The sequence below is a fragment of the Palaemon carinicauda genome, chromosome 11 (genome assembly GCF_036898095.1).
Source record: "Palaemon carinicauda isolate YSFRI2023 chromosome 11, ASM3689809v2, whole genome shotgun sequence".
Lineage (NCBI taxonomy): Eukaryota > Metazoa > Arthropoda > Malacostraca > Decapoda > Palaemonidae > Palaemon > Palaemon carinicauda.
Window position 1 is genome coordinate 115866356 of NC_090735.1, and position 13524 is coordinate 115879879.

Below are 13524 nucleotides of genomic sequence, written 5' to 3' on the forward strand. Positions count from 1 at the left end.
AAAAGCCTCTAGAATAACATACCCAAGCTCAAAATATAATAAACATTGTGCTTAAGAGAGAATTAGTGAAAGGTGCAGTGGGTGTGAGTGTGAGGAAGAAGGAAGTGAAAGGGGGAAAAGGAGAGGAAGAATATTCAAGCGACTCTGAACAAGAAGAAAGCATGGCTGGTCCAAACTACTGCGGATGGTGAAAAAAAAAAAAAAAAAAAGGTAAGATTGAACCAAAAAGCGATCCAATGCAATTTATGTGATGTATGGTTCCATATAGACTGTGGTCAACTAGACAGAAATGAATTTAAAAGAATCAGCGAATCCAAACATGCCCGATGGTTTTGTAGTAGATGCCGGGGGAGTTTCAAAAACTTGAAGGCAGAAAACAAGAAGATTAGGAAACAATATGATGAACTTTGTGATTTTTAATAGGGCTGCAGGATACTGTAGATGAGTTTAAAAATGAGACCAGAGCCTTAGTAGATAATAATATGATAGGAACGGGTCAGCCAACAAGAGAAGATGTTAGGGAGGAAGTTAGGGCAGAGATGATAGAAATAAGGGAAAAGGAAAAAAAGAAAAACAATATAGTAATTTTCAACATAAAGGAAAGTACAAAAGTTGATAGTAATGAAAAACTGAAAGATGATTTTGATATATGTGGAAGTTTGATTAATCTCGAGTTAGGAATGAACGGTGTGGAAATTGAAGAAGTGGGTAGGTTAGGGAAACCAAGGGAAGAGAGGGACAGGAACAAAGACAAAGACCAAGGTCCCTGCTCGTTAAGCTTAAAAGCACTAAGGAAAAATGGAGAATAATTGCAAGGGGGAAATACCTCAAGAAATTAACAAAAGAGGAGATAAGACAAGTTTTCATTGCACCTGACCTCACTTTTAAGGAAAGGGAGAAAGAAAGGAAGTTGCTAGAGGGAAAAAAATGGAGAGCAAGGGTGATACATAAAGAGAGGAGAACTAGTAAGAAACGACAATTTTCGTCAAGAAGCAAACGCAAGCAGAGCGAAGTAGAAAAGGTATAAATTTAGACAAAAAAAGTTAGCCAATGTGTAAAAATATGCCTGTTAAATATTCAAGCACTAACCAAACAGAAATTAATAGAAGTAGAAAACGAGATGAACACAAATAAAATACTTATATTTTGTTTAACAGAAACGAAACTAAAAGATAGATAAAATACAACTAAGTAAAGGTCTGTTAAAGATAGAAAATAAGGTATTTTAAAGACAAAAAGGTGATGGGTTAATGTTAATTTTTAAAAATAACGATATCACTGAAGCAGAGGAAATGGAAACAAAACATAGCGATCTAATTATGGTAAAGTGCAAAATCTACAACTTAGTATTTCTGATAATACTAGTATGTTTTGCAGCAGGAAATACAGAAGATAAAAAAAAAGAAAAAAAAAAGAGATCAAGAATTGAAAACAGAATGTGAAAGATTAACACAGAAAGCAGGAGAAATAACTTTACTAGTAGTGGGGGATTTTAACGGCCACGTGGAATTTCTGGGATACCAACAAGTTGACAGAAATGGGGAAATGGTGCTAGAATCGATGGGTAACCACAACCTAACACTATTAAATGGAGATGAAGGGTGTTCAGGACTATACACGTGGAATAGACAAGACCAATATAGTGCTATTGATTTTGTTCTTGCAAATAATATGCTATATAAACAATTTAAAGGTATGGACATAGAGGAAGATAAAACAGTATTAGACATATCAGATCACAACCTAATAACAGTAGAATTGGAAATAAAAACAAATAGAGAAAATAACTACAATAAAGGGAAATGGGAAGAAATTATATAATATAGCAATGACACAAAAGATATAGACGAATATGTGAAATCTATAGCGAGAAAACTTTTTAGCAATGATGTAAAATACATTGAAGAGCCAAACATAGTAATGGCAGAAATGAAACAAGAACCTTTGGCTAAAACATATAGGAGAAGGGTAACGAATGAAGGGAAGACCAAAGAACAACCTTGGGTAACCGAGGAAATGAGGAGAAAGATTAAGGAAAGAAAGGGACTTGATAGAAAAAAAGAGAAATGAAAGACACTAGGTTAAAAACAGAATTAGAAGAAAAATACAATCATAAGAAGAAAGAATACTGGTGAAAGATATTATAACTTTATATGAGAAAAAGAAGACCAGGGAGATAAGAGATGATAAAAACAATAAATTACGGAAAAATATAAACAAATTAAGAAATAGCAACGAAATGAAAAGCGAGGCAATACAACTATATGGAGATATAGGAAATAAACTATCAGATGAAGAAGCTAAAGAAGAATTAGTAAAATTTTGGAAAACAGTCCACAATACACATGAAAATAGAATAACAGAGATCTGCAATCAGGAGAAGGAGAGTGAATACCAGGATAATTTCAGAAGAGAAAACGACAATATAATAGTAAATGAATGTAGTATACCCGAACACCTAAGGGAGCATTATGATGCTGTACTAAATGCCAAAGGGGGTAATTAAACCCATGCCTGCCGCTGAAATGAATAAAGGTAAATTAGAAAAATGCCTAAAACGCCTAAAGAGAGGTAAAGCAGCTGGGCCAGATGGACTATAGCCAGACTATTACAAAGCTATGATGATAAGTGTTATATGTAAGAATGCACTAGTCAACTGCTACAAAAAGGAATTAGCTAGTAAAGAAAAACCCAAAAGCTGGAAAGAATCCAGAACAAAAATGTTAAAAAAGAAAAACAAACCAATAGCAAAGGAATTGAGACCAATAGCACTCACAAATGTATCCTATAAAATATACATGGCTTTTATCAAGGATGAAATAGAAGGACACCTAAAAAGTAATAATGGCATAGAGGATAGCCAAACGGGATTTACAGAGGGAGGAAGGATTGAGGAAAATATATTCATCTTATAGTACATGGTCGAAGAAACTTTCAAAAATAAGAAAAAACTTATAGTTGCCCCTTAAGATTTCCAAAAAGCTTTTGATTCCATAAAAAGGGAAGCACTGATAGAAACATTAAAGCAATTTAAAGTACATACTCGTATAATAAACTCTATAGCTGAAGTATATGTGGGAAACTCTACTACATTAGACATAGGGGAAAGAGTAGAACAAAAATTGAGCCTCAGTAGTGGAATAAAGCAAGGCTGTACTGGCTCTACAACATTGTTCAAATTAATTACTTATGAGATTATAAAACAAGTAGAAAAGGAAGGCAATGGTGTTGAAAATGATATTATAAAGGTAGTAGTATTACTTTTTGCTGATGATGTCCTAGTGCTTGCTGAGAATATAGAGGATGCTGAATTGAACATAAGGAAAGTGATTGATATAGGAAAGCAATGTGGTTTAGACATAAATATAGATAAAAATAATGTACTTCTATATAATATGAAGGAGAAACCAGATAACATAAAGGGAATAAGAGTAATAAGCAATATTAAATACCTAGGTATCAAGGTAGATGACAGTAGGAATATGTTCAAAACTGTGAAGAAATTTTCTTCACTCTTCTTCTTTCATTCGAATTTTAGGCTCTCTCCTAATAATACTTAAGCTGCCCCTTAAAAGTCCTCTCCTACATTAAGTTTTCTTTAACAAAACATTGGGAGAACTATTTTAAATTAACTAAACTTGTTGATAGTAGCGCACGCCATGCTCGTGACGTCACAGCGTAGATGCGCACAGCAAGGAGCCTTATCCCGGCGTATGTTGGTTCTTTCCTAAAACTACATGGGTCGAGGTAAATTACTAAACTGATTTAAATATCATTTCTAGTGCAGCTAACTTTAATGCATCTTTTATTCCTCATTATCAATTAAGGTCTGTTAATTTTAAGATGTTTGCTCATTGCACCAACCCATTGCTTATTTCTCCTTTTAACTATTATTTTTTAGAAAGCCAGAATAGGTAGGATTATTGTATATATAAACTCCCTTAGAGCAGCAAGATTTCTCTAAAGTATTTAGTACAAAATCCTGCCTCCTCTGCACTCCTTGCAACAATATATTGCCCTGTCCTAAAGTCCCGATATGGCACCTCAACTGGGATACCTTGCACATAATGACTCTCACCTGTCTGGAAAGGTGAAGCGAGGTGATCCCTCTCAATCTTAACCTAACCCCATTCGTCCGGAAGTTGTTGTAGCGGTCTGACCTACTTTGCCGACTGGCCAGTGAGTGAATCTGCACATCTGGCTCAAACCCCCCCCCCCCCCACACACACACACACACACCTTTTTTCTAAAACTCGACTCACAGAGGAGTCCTGCTGGTCGGAGAGACATAGAAGAAGAAAAGCCTGTTAAACCCTCTCTGCCAAAGTGAGAATTTTAGGGGTGAGCCAGTCAAGAGTGTATAGTGCAACCAGTCAAGAATGTATAGTGCAACCAGGTCAACAGCCATTAAGGGCAAAGGACAGTATTCCAAGGAGTGCAGGTAACAAAAATGGCCACTTAGTTATTCCCCCATTTTTAGTTTGAATTAACTTTAACTTGCTTAGGTTATCTGGCTATTACATATTTCGGACTGTGTGCGGTGGGATTGTGTATATATTTTTTCTATATAATTTTTTGCTTTTGAGACTAGCACAGTCTCTGGGTCACATGGGCCACGTGTCTAGCCCAATTCTGATTATTAGTTATTGCAGAAGACCACAATTCTGATCAATAATATTTTTATTTAATTTGCATTCCTTTTTTTATACCATTTTTGTGCTGTTAAAATGTCCGTTTATTTTAATGTAAATCTGTGAAATAATTCAATATTAGGTAATTAAACCTCCTTCGTATTTTTACTCCCTCATTTATTTCAATGTGCCTATTATGAATACTTGATCATGGGACAGAATACCCGATATCTTAAAAGGAGTAAGTAACTTGAAAAAGGGTGTGTTAGCAAGCGACTTATTAATAAATATCTGCTTCGAAGGTAAAGATCCATATCTTTAAACTTTTAAACTTTACTTCACATCACTGCTCCCATTTTTTTTATTGTTTCTAATTACATTAACGTAAGATTCCTGTCCAGCACTTCACTGGGGTCACTGGTACGGAACCGAAACATAGCCTGAGAGTGCAAGATGACTATAGACCTGACAAAGTTAGGGTAGGCCATTACACTACTTTTATTTTCACGTGTGGAGTTCTCCGGCCTCTGGACAGAGTAAAATTTCCCCCTTTAGTATTTAAGAGTGACGGTTAGTAAACTGCAGCAGTAAAGTTATTAGCAGGGTGTTTGTGCCCCGAGTGTAAGTGCTCATTATCCTCACTTGTTGATCTTTGTGTAACTGACGTAGGGAGACTTTCCTGGACTAAGTTCCCACTCGAACATTTAAATAATAAAAATAATTCTCCATGTGAGTGGTCCTTTGAACCGGATCTTTTACCTTTGATTTGTGAAGCATTAACATAATTAATTAGCTTGATTAAGCATACAGTAACTCGCTATATCACTTACCAACACGCACCAGCCAGTTTGTCGAATGTGTAATGCCCCGACTTTAATAGGGAAGAGAAATTTGTAATCATTATGATCTCTTTGTATCAACCACGTGTTTAAGGAAAGAATTACGTAACCAGGTTAAATTGTTGCTTGAATGGTCCCTAAAAAGAGACTAGAATTTGTCATAGGAACTTCGCTTTGTTTCGAATCTGTTCACCCACGTGTTGTGGCGGGTTCCACTTATAGCCAGAAAGTTCTAAACTGCTTGAACTAAGGTTTTTGTTGTTCAGACGCCCGTGTTTACTGCTCAACTAGAGCACCGGTGTACTCGTTCTGTCAACTAATTTTGCCAATTTAACAACTAATTTGTAACATTTTGTACCTTGGTCTACCTTCCTTTGTGTCGTTTACATTCCCAAACTAACCTTGACTTTTATAACTAACGTTCTCGTATACCTAGCACATGTCCTTGTCCTACAGAGCAAATTAGCGCAACATAATTTTATGTCTCCTTACAAGTAACGTAGAAACTTTTTTGGGCATAGGCCATGTCATCCTGATGGAAGGTTCCTTTAAGTAGCTTCCTAGGGTATATTTGACTACAGTGATATTCCCAGAAAATTTAACTTAAGGTCTCCAGAATTCTAACTCCTGGCACGAATATCCTTAAAGTTTCCTTTTAGGATATCGCATAATATCAGGGGACGTATTCTTGACACGCCACATAGCAATCTGCACCCCGCATAGCGTTTACGCTTTTAGGGGGAAAAGTGGCAAAATAAAAGAGGAGCCGTCATAAAGTTCTCCTTCCTCCGTTACTGTTTGAGTACTCAGATGGAGCCATAATCGTCGGCCATCTCCGTTTCTTTTTCTGTAGCGGTTTCGCTCGGTGGTTTTCCCAGTGCTCTCTCGTTATCAGGATTTATTATGCAATCTCCAGCTTCTTCTGCCTCTGGCAAGTTGAGTATTTGACTCTTATGCTGTATAAATTTAGCTCTGGCTGTAAAGTAAGAATTAATTCGAATTAAACTAATTTTTTTGGCAGAGCTATTGCCTAGACTGGAGGCGCTTTTGTTCATAATGCATGAGTTATTTAGTTAGCCAGAACGATTTTCCCAGTGTAATAGCTTAAATAAAAATAATTAGCTATTTAGTCTTCATTGCTAGGAATTTATTATATTATGCCGATAGTATTCCCATTAGTTTCAGCGAATTAGGTAGCCGATCTTGTTTACACTAGGCTTCGTAGCCTAGGCGTTATAGTTTACTCTCTTGCATGATATAATAAGTGTTCCTGGTGCTATTAAATTTAAATGAAGATAATAGGCAATTTATGCATGTAAGATATATGGATTGCATATAAAATTTTCTCTTATAAGATAGTATACGAGAGAGCTTCGATGAATTAGGTAATCGATCTCACTGTCGCTAGGCTAGTAGCCTAGTGACTTTAGTATACTTTCATACAATCTTCCCGGTTACCCTCATATATAGGGTACTCCCTCCTTCCCTCTGAGTGTCGCCTATGGCTACAATCCTAGTTGGTCTTGCCTCAAATTGTCATTCTGGCAAGGTTAGGCTAGGGTTTTTCTGCCCCTTCACCTAGCTACTGATGATGAACATTGTGTTTGGGTCAGAACCTCAGAGTACTTATCATGTGCCGGCAACTGATCGATAAGGTGAACCTACTCCCCTGTCCGATCTTGTTGGTTGGCATAGGAGGCCTTGCCTCCCTAGACTGCACTTGAAGGGGTCATGTGATCCCCTTCTCCCTGTGGTTTAGTCGACTAGTCCTGTGCTCGCAGACCCTAGGCTGAAGAATAGTGATTATTTTTCTGCCGAGGATGGCTCTGGCATTGGGACTCTGTTTCTCTATGATTAAGGGTGGCGGCTAGATGATTGCCGGCCCCCCTTACTGTATTGGCAGACCCTAGGCTGGGGAATGTATTCTCCATCCGCCTAGGATGGCGCCGATACTGAAACAGAGCTTCCTCTAGGTGTGGTAGGGCCGACATGCTGCCGACTCATCTTACACCTTATACAGGACCCTTTCCCCTTCCTATTCTGTCCCTTAGTGATGGCTTAGCCATCACATCCCTGTGGCCGTTGTCCTACAATCTCGCCGATTGCTGTCAGGCTGTAGGGCCGGCTTGGGCTTCTGCCTGTATGGCCTAGTCGTATAGCTTCCCTATTGGACATGGAGCTCCGGGATAGCTGTATCGGCAGGTCTAGCTGCCGGCAGGAGACTCATTTGCTTTAGAGTGTTCTTCAGTCCTCCCTTGGGCTGCCATCCACATCCCACGACTGGCAGATACTGACACGGAAGAGGATGGGTGGAAGCTTGATTATTCTATATTCTCCCCTTCCATTAGAACCCTCAGTCAGGAGGAAGGAAGTGATACAGTGGCTAGTGCTGCCACTCTTACATCACCCTTCACTCCTTGCTTTCTCTCTCTCTATTGGCTAGTGCCGCCAGCTACTTACCTAACTGGCAACTGCTGGCCACTAACCTTGCCGGCAAGATGCAGGCTAAACTTGTGGTCCGACAGCCGTTAATTCACTGTCACATCTGACTCTGCCGGCGAGAGCCGGCCGAGTCGGGTATTCCGGCCACTACCCTGTCACATTGAATGCTGGCTGGGATAGTGTGCTGACAGCTGGTGACCCGCCGGTGTCCGGCAATCCGGTGGGTCGCCGGCCATAAAAATTATCAATATTGTGCCAGTTGAATTGAGCCTTAGGGACTAGCCTTGCTGGCTGTATGCCCGCAGCAACTATGGTATATGTATATACAGTAGCCAGTACATCTGCAGTAAAGAGTATACTGCAGACAGAAAACTATGGTATAGAAGCATACAGTAGTTAAATTTTCCAACATACTCTGTGTCCAAGTGCTGCCTATTGTTGAGACCTTATAAGATTGGGAAAGGAATTCCCTTTTCTTTATGTTGATAGATGATCAGTTATTTTGACCATCATTATTAACCCTTTTTGAAGTGGGTGTTGTTTACACTACTCTATCCTTATAGGCTAGACTCTTCCATCGGGCCTCTTAAGGAGGATAACCCTAGAATTAATATTGAGGGAGGTCACAGCAATTGGCTGGGTGGGAAACACAAGTATGTCTTTCCTATTTAATTTCTAGCTTACCTATCCTAAGCTATATACAATAAAATAAAATACTCATTTTATTTTCCTTTCTTTACAGGAGGACCATGTGAAGTGCGTTAGCGTTTTTTGCAACGTTCGTAGCAGGAACTTCTATGGCCATCTGGGGTGTAGGACACACTCCCGCTGCTCCATCACCAAGGGACCTCTCAAATACTGGGACCCACAGGTATGTACAGTATGTAAAGACCTGGTGTATGAGGCTTTTGAAAATCCCAAGACAATGGAGTCAAGGGATGCAGATCAGGACAAGCTGCGCAAATGGGTTCGTGGCTTCCAAAAGAATGCCACGGGGCCTTACCTCCCTAGTGAGCGTATGAGAGCCCTTCTTTTCCCCAAAGCATCTGCGGATGCTGTTATTCCTCAGCCTCACCCTGAGATCCCTTGCATTCAGATAGCCGTTGACACGGATGTCTCGGATGCGATGAAGGACATCCATCTAGATGATGAGAGGATGTCAGAGGTGTCAGGGGACACCGAAAAGGACCTTCTGGCAGAAGGTCGAGATGAGGAGTCAACGTTGGCTCCAGAGACGGAAGAGGATGAAGTCGAAACAATCCCTGTTTCGTCGGTTCCTGCCCCAGAACCCGTGCCCTCTACCTCCTCCGCTCCTCAACCTGAGAGGTCGGACGACACCCTGTCTGCCATCAAAGCTATGATGGAAATGTTCGAGAAGAAGAGCAAACAAAGGGAAGCTGCATTCAGGAAGGAGACTCTTCAGATTACAGCGTCCCGTGGGTCTCAACGGAGACTCAACGTAAAGGATCTTCCCTCATGTTCCGAGGTAAACCCATGGAGGCATGCCGAGTACATGCCGATTACAAACGGTAAGATCTTTATTTCAGAGAAGCTGGGAGCTGTCCTTATCGAGGACATTGAGTTCTGGCCCAGCTTTGAGTCCTATCCAGACTGCTTCGTTCGTCTAAGGACGGAACCTGTATCCAAGGAGGAGACATCCTAAGGAATAGTGCTTGACCATACAAAGGCTCAGGCTTTCCTAGCCAGCAGTTTGAAGGACAGGGGCTTCACCAATTCCAAGGTGCCGGCCCTGAGCAAGAAACATCCCTCTTTTCTTGCTCCAGCAACTATGGCTTTCCCCTTTGCGGAAAAATCATTTAAGGCGGTGATTAAGGCAGTGGAAGCTGGGAAATCTTGCCCTACACTGGAGGAGTGTAGGCCCCTTTCCCTAGCCTTGCCAATGGATGACAAAGACTGGAAGGATATTCAACTTACCTTCTCAGTCGGGAAGTTGGAGGCTGATATCGCTGGACGTCAGTTCAGCGAAAACCTCCCCAAGTTGTCTGAGTTTCTCCTACGGAGGGAACAAGATACAAAGGAGAGGCTTGCTGCCTCTCTGTCCTTCCAGGTGTCCATGGAGGCAATGGCTAGTGAACAGAAAGCCCTGGATATGTTCATGGTCATGGCCAAAATGCATTTGGTAACCCTAACTAAAGACTTCTACAGCTTTGTTAGGGCAAGAAGGGCTAGAGAGTTCGTGTTTGCCTCGGCTGCGGTCAAACACAAACCCAGGAAGTTGATATCTTCCAATATCTGGGGGAAAGACCTATTTCCAAACGATTTGGTCAAAGAAATAGTCGACAAGGCCGCCACGGAGAATAGAAATCTTCTCCAGAAGTGGGGCATGTCGGTGAAGAGGAAATCTTTTCCGGATGAGGGTCCCCAACCGAAGAGGAAGACAAAGAGGCCAAGAGTGCCAGCTCGCCCTGCTAGACAACAACAACCTCCAGTGACCGTGGTGCCACAGATTTGTGGCACAGCCCCAACCCACCTACCAGATGGTAACCCAGCAAGTGGTGACTCAGTCACCAGCCTTTACTCCCGCCTATGAGAGGCCGACCACCACCTTTCGCCCTAAAGGTAGGGGGTCAGGTAGAGATTCCTCTAGACATCCCTCGAGGGGAAGAAGGGGTAGGGGAGTACGTGGTCGAGGAGGCAAGCCCTCCGGAAACCAGAAGCAATGAAATGCTTCCGGTAGGAGGAAGACTCTGACTCTTCCGGGATCATTGGACCTTCAATCCCTGGGCCCACAGCATAATCAAGAACAGACTAGGTTGGAGCTGGAAGATAGCTCCACCATCATTTCCTCAGTTCTTCCAACACTCCACCCCCGTTCTGAAAGAATATACCCGAGAGCCCTTGAGCAAACGGGGGACAAAGAGGGCAAAGTCCATCAAATTCCAAGGAAGGCTGTTTTGTGTTCCCAAGAAGGACTCGGGCAAACTCAGAGTCATTCTGGATTTGTCACCACTCAACAAGTTTATCGAGAACGACAAATTCAAGATGCTGACCCTTCAACACATAAGGGCCCTGTTGCCCAAAATGGCATACACAGTCTCCATAGACATGGCAGATGCCTATTGGCATATTCCAATCAATCGCCAACTCTCCTCCTACCTAGGAATCAGGCTACAAAAAAGAAAGTACGCTATCAGAGCCATGCCCTTCGGGCTAAACATAGCCCCAAGGATCTTCATGAAGCTCTCAGAAGCAGTCGTTCAACAACTACACCTACAAGGTGTCCAGTTGGTATCCTATCTGGACGATTGACTGGTGTGGGCAGCATCCGAGTCGAAATGCATGCAAGTATCCAAGAAAGTGATCCAGTTCCTGGAACATCTAGGATTCAAGGTCAACACCAAAAAGTCTCGACTATCTCCAGCTCAGAAATTCCAATGGCTAGGCATACATTGGGACTTACAGTCTCATCGTCTCTCCATTCCGTTAAAGAAGAGGAGAGAGATAGCGGGATCTGTCAAGAGACTTCTAAAATCTGACAGGATTTCAAGACGCCAACAGGAGAGAGTGCTGGGCTCCCTTCAGTTTACATCAGTGACAGACCCAGTGCTAAGAGCACAGCTAAAAGATGCATCAGGAGTCTGGAGAAGATATGCATCAAACGCTCAAAGAGATCTAAGAAGACTATTACCGATTTGGCTACAATCACTTCTCAAGCCATGGTCGGAGGCTAGAAACTTCAAGAGGTCAACACCTCTACAACCGCCTCCACCTCTCAGTCGTCATCCACACGGATGCATCATTGGAAGGATGGGGAGGTCACTCTCATCAATGCAGAGTTCAAGGAACTTGGTCCCCTTTACTGAAAACCTTCAATATCAACACTTTGGAGGCCATGACAGTCTTCCTCACACTGAAGAAATTATCCCCTCGTCCTTCAGTCCACATAAGACTGATTCTGGACAGCGATGTGGTAATGAGATGTCTGAATCGTCAAGGCTCGAGATCACCTCAACTCAACCAAGTAATGTTGGCCATCTTCCGTTTGGCGGAAAAGAAGAGATGGCACTCGTCAGCAGTTCACATTCAGGGGTTCCGCAATGTGACAGCGGACGCCCTATCCAGGATAACTATGCAAGAGTCAGAATGGTTCCTAGACGCAAGATCATTCTTCTTCATCTTACACCAAGTCCCGGAACTGCAGATCGATCTCTTCGCAATGAGCAACAACAACAAAAAACTTCCTCGATACGTGGCCCCATACGAGGACCCTCTAGCAGAAGCAGTGGATGCCATGTCCCTCGATTGAAACAAATGGACCAGGGTTTACCTGTTCCCTCCACCCAACCTGCTGGTGAAGGTCCTCAACAAGCTGAGATCTTTTCAAGGAACCGCAGCCCTAGTGGCTCCCAAGTGACCCCGGAGCAACTGGTTCCCCTTAATTTTGGAATTACAGCCGAGGCTGATTCCTCCGCCGGACCCAGTTCTGTCTCAACAAGTACAGAAGTCGACTGTCTTCGCTTCATTACAAAAAACCTGAGACCTTCATCTCATGATTTTCTCTCTCTAGCAGTAAAGAAAAGGTTTGGGATCATGAAAGACAGTATAGATTTCTTAGAGGAATATAAGTCAAAATCTACCAAAAGGCAATACCAGTCATCTTGGAAGAAGTGGGTGGCCTTTGTCAGGGCAAGATATCCAAAGGAAATCTCGATGGATTTCTGCTTGTCTCTTTTTTTCACCTTCATGAAGAAGGTTTAGCAGCCAACATGATAACTACGTGTAAATCTGCATCCAATACTACTGTGATATTTTTCATTTGTTTGTTGACATTTAGTGAAACGGCTGTATTCACCCTTGTTCGTTCATGTGTACGTCTTGTTGCACACTAAGCATTTTGATATATATGTGCATTTACTCCTGTACTTACGTTTACGAGACTAGATATCTTTTTAACAGGCTCATTCAAGTACTGTATTCTACTCGACATGGCTCTACTAATTTTGTGTGTATGTATTCACATATGCAATACCCACGTAGGCTACATATATTTCTTGGTTTTATTATAGTTCCCTTCAGGACAACATTTCTTTAATATATTACATTTCTTTTTATATCTAGAGTCTAATGTGGCTAACTTCCAACAATTAAACAGTATCTGAATACCTCTTAAATTGCATTATTTTAAAACAGTCTACATTTAAAAAAACTAGTTCTGTTTTCTTTAAATATGGATGAGTCCGTTTTCTTTATTGAGTATTTTATTTAATGGCGACTTATTTAGTGTGTGGTGTTGAGTGTTGATTTGTACTAAGCAAATATGTTGGTCTTTGTTGACAAGACCATGCTCTCCATATACCACCAAACTATGCCAAATTATTGTTTTCCTCTATTAATTTTTCCCTAATTTAAAACAATTCGCCACATGGGAAACAAGTTAAAATTATATATGAAAAAATTACAGAATTCTAAAAATAGCTAGTCGGGTTTTCTCATTGAACTACCTGGAACTGACATCGTCAATATCATCAACCAGATAGAAGTTCGTGATGCCAGCACACATTTGATATATATTAAAAACGTATAGGCTACTTGTTTCCCATGTGGCGAATTGTTTTAAATTATGAAAAAATAGTAGAGGAAAACAACAGTTT